Consider the following 7,977-nt stretch of genomic DNA (forward strand, 5'->3'; position numbering starts at 1 on the left):
TGACAGCAGTTATTTTACTCAACTCAGGGAAAAAAGAGAAAAGGAGAGACAGACAAAAAAAAACACACACACAGCTTCTCAAAAATGGGGGTATGTAAGAAAGTAAAAGTAAAATTAATGAAAGGCCCTGTTAAGGAAAAATTATTATTTTTAGTTTTAATACAGTTAATCTTATGGCATGTGTAAAAGGTATGTTGAACACTCTCATTTTGAACATATTTCTTAATTTTGAACAAGCTTGTGTTAATGATTTAAAACTAAACTATTGATGGGTAAGTATTCAAAGTACAGGAAGGAAAATGTAGATCAAAGGGGATCTCGCAATGAGGCTCCTGTTGTTTATCAGGGAGGACAGGAGGCCATAAAATGAGTATCTCCTGGAGGCCAGCATCATTTGAGCCTCGAGGAGAGAAGTCTGCTTGGTTCACAGAAGATCAAAAGTCTTCCAGAACTAACATCTGGGATGGTGTAAAACTGAATACAACGTAGAATGTTAAAACACTAACATTTAGTTTCTAAGACATTTTTCTAAGTACTAATAGCATGTTTTTTAAATGAAAATTGTATTATCTAATTTTAGAATTAACTAGTTTAGTAGATGATGAATGTATTTGAAAATTGTACTTTCTGTGACAATATCAGAATCAAATGGAAATTGTTTGAATGAAAATGTTTTGTTTAGTATTAGAAAATTGCTCAGGATCTATGCTAAATGGGGTTTTGGAAAATGTGTTAGCTTGTATACTTAGGATTGAATATTATGTTTCATAGGTTAGAAAAAGGAATTGTACCTCATGTTCTGTTGATTCTATATGTTATTTTTGGTTTAAGGCAGGACTCAATCTTGTGCAGAAGAGCAAAACTGGGTTGTGAAGATAACCTTTCCTTGAACCAAATTACTGAATTTAAGTTTGTTCCTGAGAATTTATGTAAGGAGAGATAGCAGGAGAGGCTCCGGATTCCACAGATATCTGTGAAATCTTGTCTTATATTTTCCTTAGCCAGATGACCTTAGAATCCTGGAGGCCAGGACAAGCTCTCCGCTCTTTTTGTTAAACAAAGGAGCAAATGGCCTTTGATTTTTGCCGTACATTAGGGGAAGTTCTAAGTTTTTCTGAGTGTCCAAGGTAGCTTCCAATTGGTCAAGCGGAGGGACGCCTTAACTGAATATACTAAAAGGAAAGACACACCTACATTATAAAAGTTCGTGCACACGAGTAATAATTCAGAGAGCTGCCATTATTTTGCCTTTTTTGCACCAGCTCTCTCCAAAGACGCATCTTTGCCTTTCTTTTCTATTTTCTTTACCTCAGGTAATTGAATGTATGTTTCTGTTGTTCTGAAGTTTTGTTGTTAATTCATAAGCTGTTTCTTGTTGGATTAAACTCTGTGATTCTGTGACGTCCACACGCATTGTTGGTTTCCTTGTGGCCACACGCGGCTCGCCGGGAGGGCCTGGGATCCAAAGGAAGAGAGAGAGACAAACTTTTTCCAAAGTTAACTATTTTAGAATATTTTCTTCCTTAACAGCCCCCAAATCCTCTCGAAAAGATAGCGTTTGGATTTCTTAATATATGTTATTCTTTCTAGCGGCAAACTAGACAACATCTGTTTTAACCACTGAGTGGCGTTAGGTCTCCTGATGTTCTTCCAAGCTAAAGCAATGCATTTTTTTGCAACTAACGAGCTTATATCTATAAAAGTACATTCTGATTTACTAAAGTTATGTTCCCCAGGGTATAAAGCTAACAGGAACAACTTAGGATCCAGTGAGACTTGTTTTAAAATTATATTTTCAATTATATCTTTCTCCTCTGTCCAAAATGCTTTAATTTGTTTGCATTCCAACATGCAGTGTATCAGCGTCCCTTTAGAATTACATTTTAAACAACTACATTCTGCGCCCGCAGGGTCGCAAAGATCCGGGAGGGCGGCCTCATCTTCCTCCGGGTCAGTTAGTGGCGCCACAGCGTCGAGCTGGTCCGCCCAACTGGGTCCGGTGAATAGGGGCTCTCCCTCTTCGGTGACAGTGAGCACCGGTGGTGGAGGGTTGGCTACCTCCATCACAGGGTCCACCTCCGACAGGCTAGCTTGGCATGCTAGCCTGCGCCGACGGGATTTGAGGGAGAGCCGAGCACAGTGTTATAGTGCTTCTGGAGACAGCGCTGGGGGCGTGTCCCATAGTGAGATACCCAAACGAATGTTGAAAGAGAATTGATGGGGCTCCATCTATGGTTGGGCGCACTGCTGGATTCGTTGCTCTGTTCAAGCTGTCTGAAACTTTCCCGGATTTTTGGAGCTAATGCTGCATCATTCAGCAGCAACAGCTGTGCGGCAATATTTTAAATATGAAGCATGTCATGGACGTTACGATGAAGATCGCTTGCTCTGTTCAGGCCAGGAGTTTTCAGAGGCGTTTATTCCGTGCCCAGCTCGAGGAGGCAGCTGCAGACCACACTGATCTGTTGCTGCACACCGACGTCAGGTGGCTGAGCCGTGGCAGATTCTTCGAAAGATTTGTGGAACTTTTACCCGAAATTAAAGAGTTTCTGAAACAGTCAACAACTCATTCTGCTGTATGTTACATCTTCACATCCACATAATTTGTTCTTAGTATTTTCCTATTTTTATCTGTTTTCCTGTTGTATTTTAATCCATCTGCCAGTTTCTTTGCCAATGCCAATGCTCAGTGAAGTTTATCATTCTGAAATAGTGGACTTCCCTCCTCCTTCTTCCTGCTTTGAAGTGATCTTAGATTTAGACAGACTTTATTTGTCATTTTTGTGTAAAACGAACAGAAATTTAGTTTGGAACAGATCTCTGGACAATTTTATCTATTTTTAAAGTGCAGCCTTGAAAAATGGTTAAAAAAAAGAATATATATATATATATATAAACAGTGATATAAACATATGACTGTAAATTTACAGTTCTAAATTATATTTGTTTTTATATTTTTTTCTTCATATCTACTGGACTGTGTGTGTGTGTGTGTGTGTGTGTGTGTGTGTGTGTGTGTGTGTGTGTGTGTGTGTGTGTGTGTGTGTGTGTGTGTGTGTGTGTGTGTGTATTAACTGGTTTATTTAGATTTTTTTGACTGCACAGCCTTGGTCTGGAGACCATGACTGCTTTTTTCTGTAGTTTTGGTGAGCCTAATGAGTGAGTGAGAGAGATATGCTGTGAAGTTCTTATGAGATTGTTAAATTCTGTTTTTGCAAACTATTTTTTTGACACAATTGATCATTTCCTTGTTTGCTGGACTTACTGTTTATTCTCCATCTGTGCAAATAAAAAACATTACTGCCCATCCCTTGTGTTTGGCTTGGTAGATCTCGGCATGCCATCAACTTCAAAAGTAGATCTTGCTTTAAAAAAGGTTGGGCACCCCTGCTTTATAGTATTGGATGTTCATAACATGTATATTCAAAGTATTTTGATGTCTGTCAGCTTGTTTGTAGATGTTTTTCTTGTGTCTTGGAAGCTTTAGTGTGCTGGGCATATATAAAAGGTTAAATGCCACTTATCTGTCTGTCTACAAAGATCAGACACTCTACATAATAACTTTTTCTAATATGTTTGTTAATACTTAGCTCTCTCTCAGTCTTTCTGTTTGTAAAACCTGTTTTGTTTCTTTTAAATCTTATTTTGTAAGATTGTAAGTGATGCGTATGTCATGATTGGTTTTTAATCAAACCCACATGCAGAACACAACGGAGGCTGGGTAAAAGTTTAACAGAGTTTATTTAAGATGTTGACACACAAAAACATGAACTGGATCAGGAACAGGTCCGGGTTGGGTTCACTGAAGTCTGCAGAGATGATAGTTTGATTAGCTGGGCAGGCAGATGATTAATGAGTCCTTTTAGATAATTCTGATTCTACCTTGACGGGGTCCAGGCTTCTCTTGTGAGAGAGGGAACCGTTGGGTCCAGAGACTGTTGGATTCAGCAGAGTACACAAGCAGCTGCAGCGTCTAGCTTCTGACTTTGAATGGCAGACCTTGATCAGAGTTTCCAGCTCTTCACAGAGAGCAGCAGGGGAAATCCAAATAGGAATCTTCAGGTTTGGCTCACCAGGGCTGGCAGGCAGGTTAAGCTCACCCAGAGCTTCAGGCTTGAGACAGGTTTCCTGTAAGCAAAGACAGAGGAAGGTTAGAACCAGTTTTCTCACTTAGAGACAACTTAGATTCTTTCAGGTAACAGAGGCTCAGGTTGCTAACCAAACTAAGGTCAACACTGCGGCGTTGAAGGAAGGTCTGGCAGCTGCTTATGAAGGGAAGGTCTCCTGATGAGTAGATGCGTCTCAGGTGTGCTGGAGGGCTCCAGCCTAGGAGACCCACGGTGCACTCTGCTGGAGGAAGGTGGTACATCCCCAGATCCCAACAGCGTAGTGTGATTATTCAGTAATTTTGCCATGTGCTCAGAAATATACCATCATTAAAATATTTTCAAATGAAGGGATTTTTTTTAAACAGTTATGTTGAAAGCTAGAAAGAAAAATTGCCATTTAATTTACAAAAGTTTTTTGCCTTAAGCTCAAGTGGCAGAAATAACTGAAGGAAGTATGATTTCAAACGTAAAATTGTGTGACTACTTTAAAACAAATATGATTTCAGTGCATGGAGTTAAATTATGAAATTGTTTGGATAAGGATTTGCTTCAAACCAATTAAAAATACTTTATAAGATAAAAATGATTGTCTCATACACTTCTGAGTTAATGAGCATAATGATATGTTGTTTGTAGGTCATATTCTTGATTTTATATATGCGGTCATGAAAAGAAAAAGATTTTCAGGTTTTCATGAGGTTTCTGTTCTTCCTGATCCTCTGGGACCTAAAAAATGTCATCTCTTTCCCGGATGGTCCCCTGTTGGTGGGTGTGTAACGACATGACTGTCCCCTGTTGGATAGGTGGGTAAGAGCACGCAGACGCCCTGGTTTCTGAGTACAAGTCAGCCTTTAAAGTAGCAGCCATTCAAAATGTCCCTTTCCAGTCAATCGCCAACTGAAAATATATTTTTTTCTTTCAACTGAAATGGTTTTTGAACTACTAAATGTTATAGGATAAATGTTTTATCCAATTTACAAAATTTGCAGATACCAATCCATTGGTAGCTTTACTTCATTTCCATAACATAAGACTTTAACATCAGTTACAACTCGAAAATTTCTAAAGAAATGTTGAGGGGGGCCACCTACTGCCCGGTTGGGGAACCCGGCCAGTACGGCCCTGACAAGTGACTTCGGGGCTCCCCAGACCGACTGCTTATGCCTTTGAGGGCTGCTGAAGGAAGGAAAGAGGGCAAGCCTATGGGCACAGAGAGCTGTGCGCCACTTTGGGTGAAAGCTGGGAAATAGATATGCACAGCGTATGAAGCACAAGGGTTATTTGGGCTGTACATATTGAATTGCAGGATAAAGAGCACAGTTGGCGGGCTGCTCCTGTCTGCAACGAGCTATTGCAGTGATGAAACCACCATTGGCGGGCTCTGCCCGCCTGCTACGAGCCATTGCATTGATGAAATCACCATTGGCAGGCTCTACCCACATGCTAATAGCCAAAGTAGGGATGAAAGCACCACTTGTGGGCTAAGCCCACATGCTAAGAGCAATATAGTGATGAAAGCACAATTGGCAGGCTTAGGCTGCATTTGACAAGGTTAGCAGATGCTTTACTACAGAGGAAATAGAAGAGCTTTATTTAGAAATGCACAATGAGGTTTCTTGTGAAAAGGCCCTGTAGTATAATTTAAAGAAAGTGGTTTAGTTTGGGTCATGGCTATGAGCCATATGCCACCATGAATAAGTGTGTATAAGGAAGAGACTTTTATTTTGTAGAGTCCCTGGAGTCTTATTTTGAAAGTCTATCATGGATGTGCGTCAAGGGATGGGTCATGCCCAGCAGTGATATACACTATATTGCCAAAAGTATTTGCTCACCTGCCTTGACTCACATATGAGCTTAAGTGACATCCCGTTCCTAATCCATAGGGTTCAATATGACGTCGGTCCACCCTTTGCAGCTAGAACAGCTTCAACTCTTCTGGGAAGGCTGTCCACAAGGTTTAGGAGTGTGTTTATGGGAATTTTTGACCATTCTTCCAGAAGCGCATTTGTGAGGTCGCACACTGATGTTGGACGAGAAGGCCTGGCTCTCAGTCTCCGCTCTAATTCATCCCAAAGGTGTTCTATCGGGTTGAGGTCAGGACTCTGTGCAGGCCAGTCAAGTTCATCCACACCAGACTCTGTCATCCATGTCTTTATGGACCTTGCTTTGTGCACTGGTGCACAGTCATGTTGGAAGAGGAAGGGGCCAGCTCCAAACTGTTCCCACAAAGTTGGGAGCATGGAATTGTCCAAAATGTCTTGGTATGCTGAAGCATTCAGAGTTCCTTTCACTGGAACTAAGGGGCCAAGCCCAGCTCCTGAAAAACAACCTCACACCATAATCCCCCCTCCACCAAACTTTACACTTGGCACAATGCAGTCAGACAAGTACCGTTCTCCTGGCAACCGCCAAACCCAGACCCGTCCATCAGATTGCCAGATGGAGAAGCGCGATTCGTCACTCCAGAGAACGCGTCTCCACTGCTCTAGAGTCCAGTGGCGGCGTGCTTTACACCACCGCATCCGACGCTTTGCATTGCACTTGGTGATGTATGGCTTGGATGCAGCTGCTCGACCATGGAAACCCATTCCATGAAGCTCTCTGCGCACTGTTCTTGAGCTAATCTGAAGGCCACATGAAGTTTGGAGGTCTGTAGTGATTGACTCTGCAGAAAGTTGGCGACCTCTTCGCACTATGCGCGTCAGCATCCGCTGACCCCGCTCCGTCAGTTTACGTGGCCTACCTCTTCGTGGCTGAGTTGCTGTCGTTCCCAAACACTTCCATTTTCTTATAATACAGCTGACAGTTGACTGTGGAATATTTAGGAGCGAGGAAATTTCACGACTGGATTTGTTGCACAGGTGGCATCCTATCACAGTTCCACGCTGGAATTCACTGAGCTCCTGAGAGCGACCCATTCTTTCACAAATGTTTGTAAAAACAGTCTGCATGCCTAGGTGCTTGAATTTATACACCTGTGGCCATGGAAGTGATTGGAACACCTGATTCCAATAATTTGGATGGGTGAGCAAATACTTTTGGCAATATAGTGTAGAATCCATTTCCAAATGTTTAATCACTGGTTTTCCTTGTTATTAGGTGAATATATGCTGTATTAGAATGTAAATGGGAGACCCTTATTGTGAAATTTGCTCAGGGGTGTGTTTTGAAAAGGTCACTTGTGTCTAATAGAAAAAATCTGTTGGAGTTTGGGTTATAATGTTGAGCCATTTGCATCAGATAATGCATGAGTATTATCTAGAGGCTTTTATTTTGTAGGGTCCCTGGAGTCTTATTTTGAAAGTTCATCAGGGTTCTGTGTTGAGGAAAGGGCCAGAGCCAGCAATGATAGTTGATGACTTTCCAATCATTAAATCACTCTTTTTCCATGTTATTAGGCCAGTAGATGAAGGGGCAATGGGAGGCTTTTATTTTTAAATTTGCTGTGGGGTGTGTTTTCAAAAGTCCCCTACAGGGTAATTTCTAAAAAGGGGTTGAGTTTTTGCCATAATGTTGAGCCATATGTGGCAATAAATATATTTGTATGATATAGAGGCTTTTATTTTGAAGGGTCCCTGGAGTCTTATTTTGAAAGTCTATCAGGGTTGAGTGTCAAGGGAAGGGTCATGGACAGCGGTCATATAAGCTCTGTTTGAAAACCTGGACTGCATCCTCCAAGGACGCGGTCTACCTAGACTGGATCCTTCGAAGTCCTTGAAAATAAGGAGACCGGAAGAGTTTTGGCTGTGAATGCGAACAGGTCTACCCTTCGGCGGGTTTTACCGCCGTATGCTCTGTTGCTTAGCAACCTTGATAGTTGACACACAAAGCAGGAAAAGAATGAAAACCAAAGTTTTCAAAACTGTTT

The sequence above is a fragment of the Cyprinodon tularosa genome, unplaced genomic scaffold (assembly GCF_016077235.1).
Source record: "Cyprinodon tularosa strain WSP-4 unplaced genomic scaffold, ASM1607723v1 ctg1632, whole genome shotgun sequence".
Taxonomy (NCBI): Eukaryota; Metazoa; Chordata; class Actinopteri; order Cyprinodontiformes; family Cyprinodontidae; genus Cyprinodon; species Cyprinodon tularosa.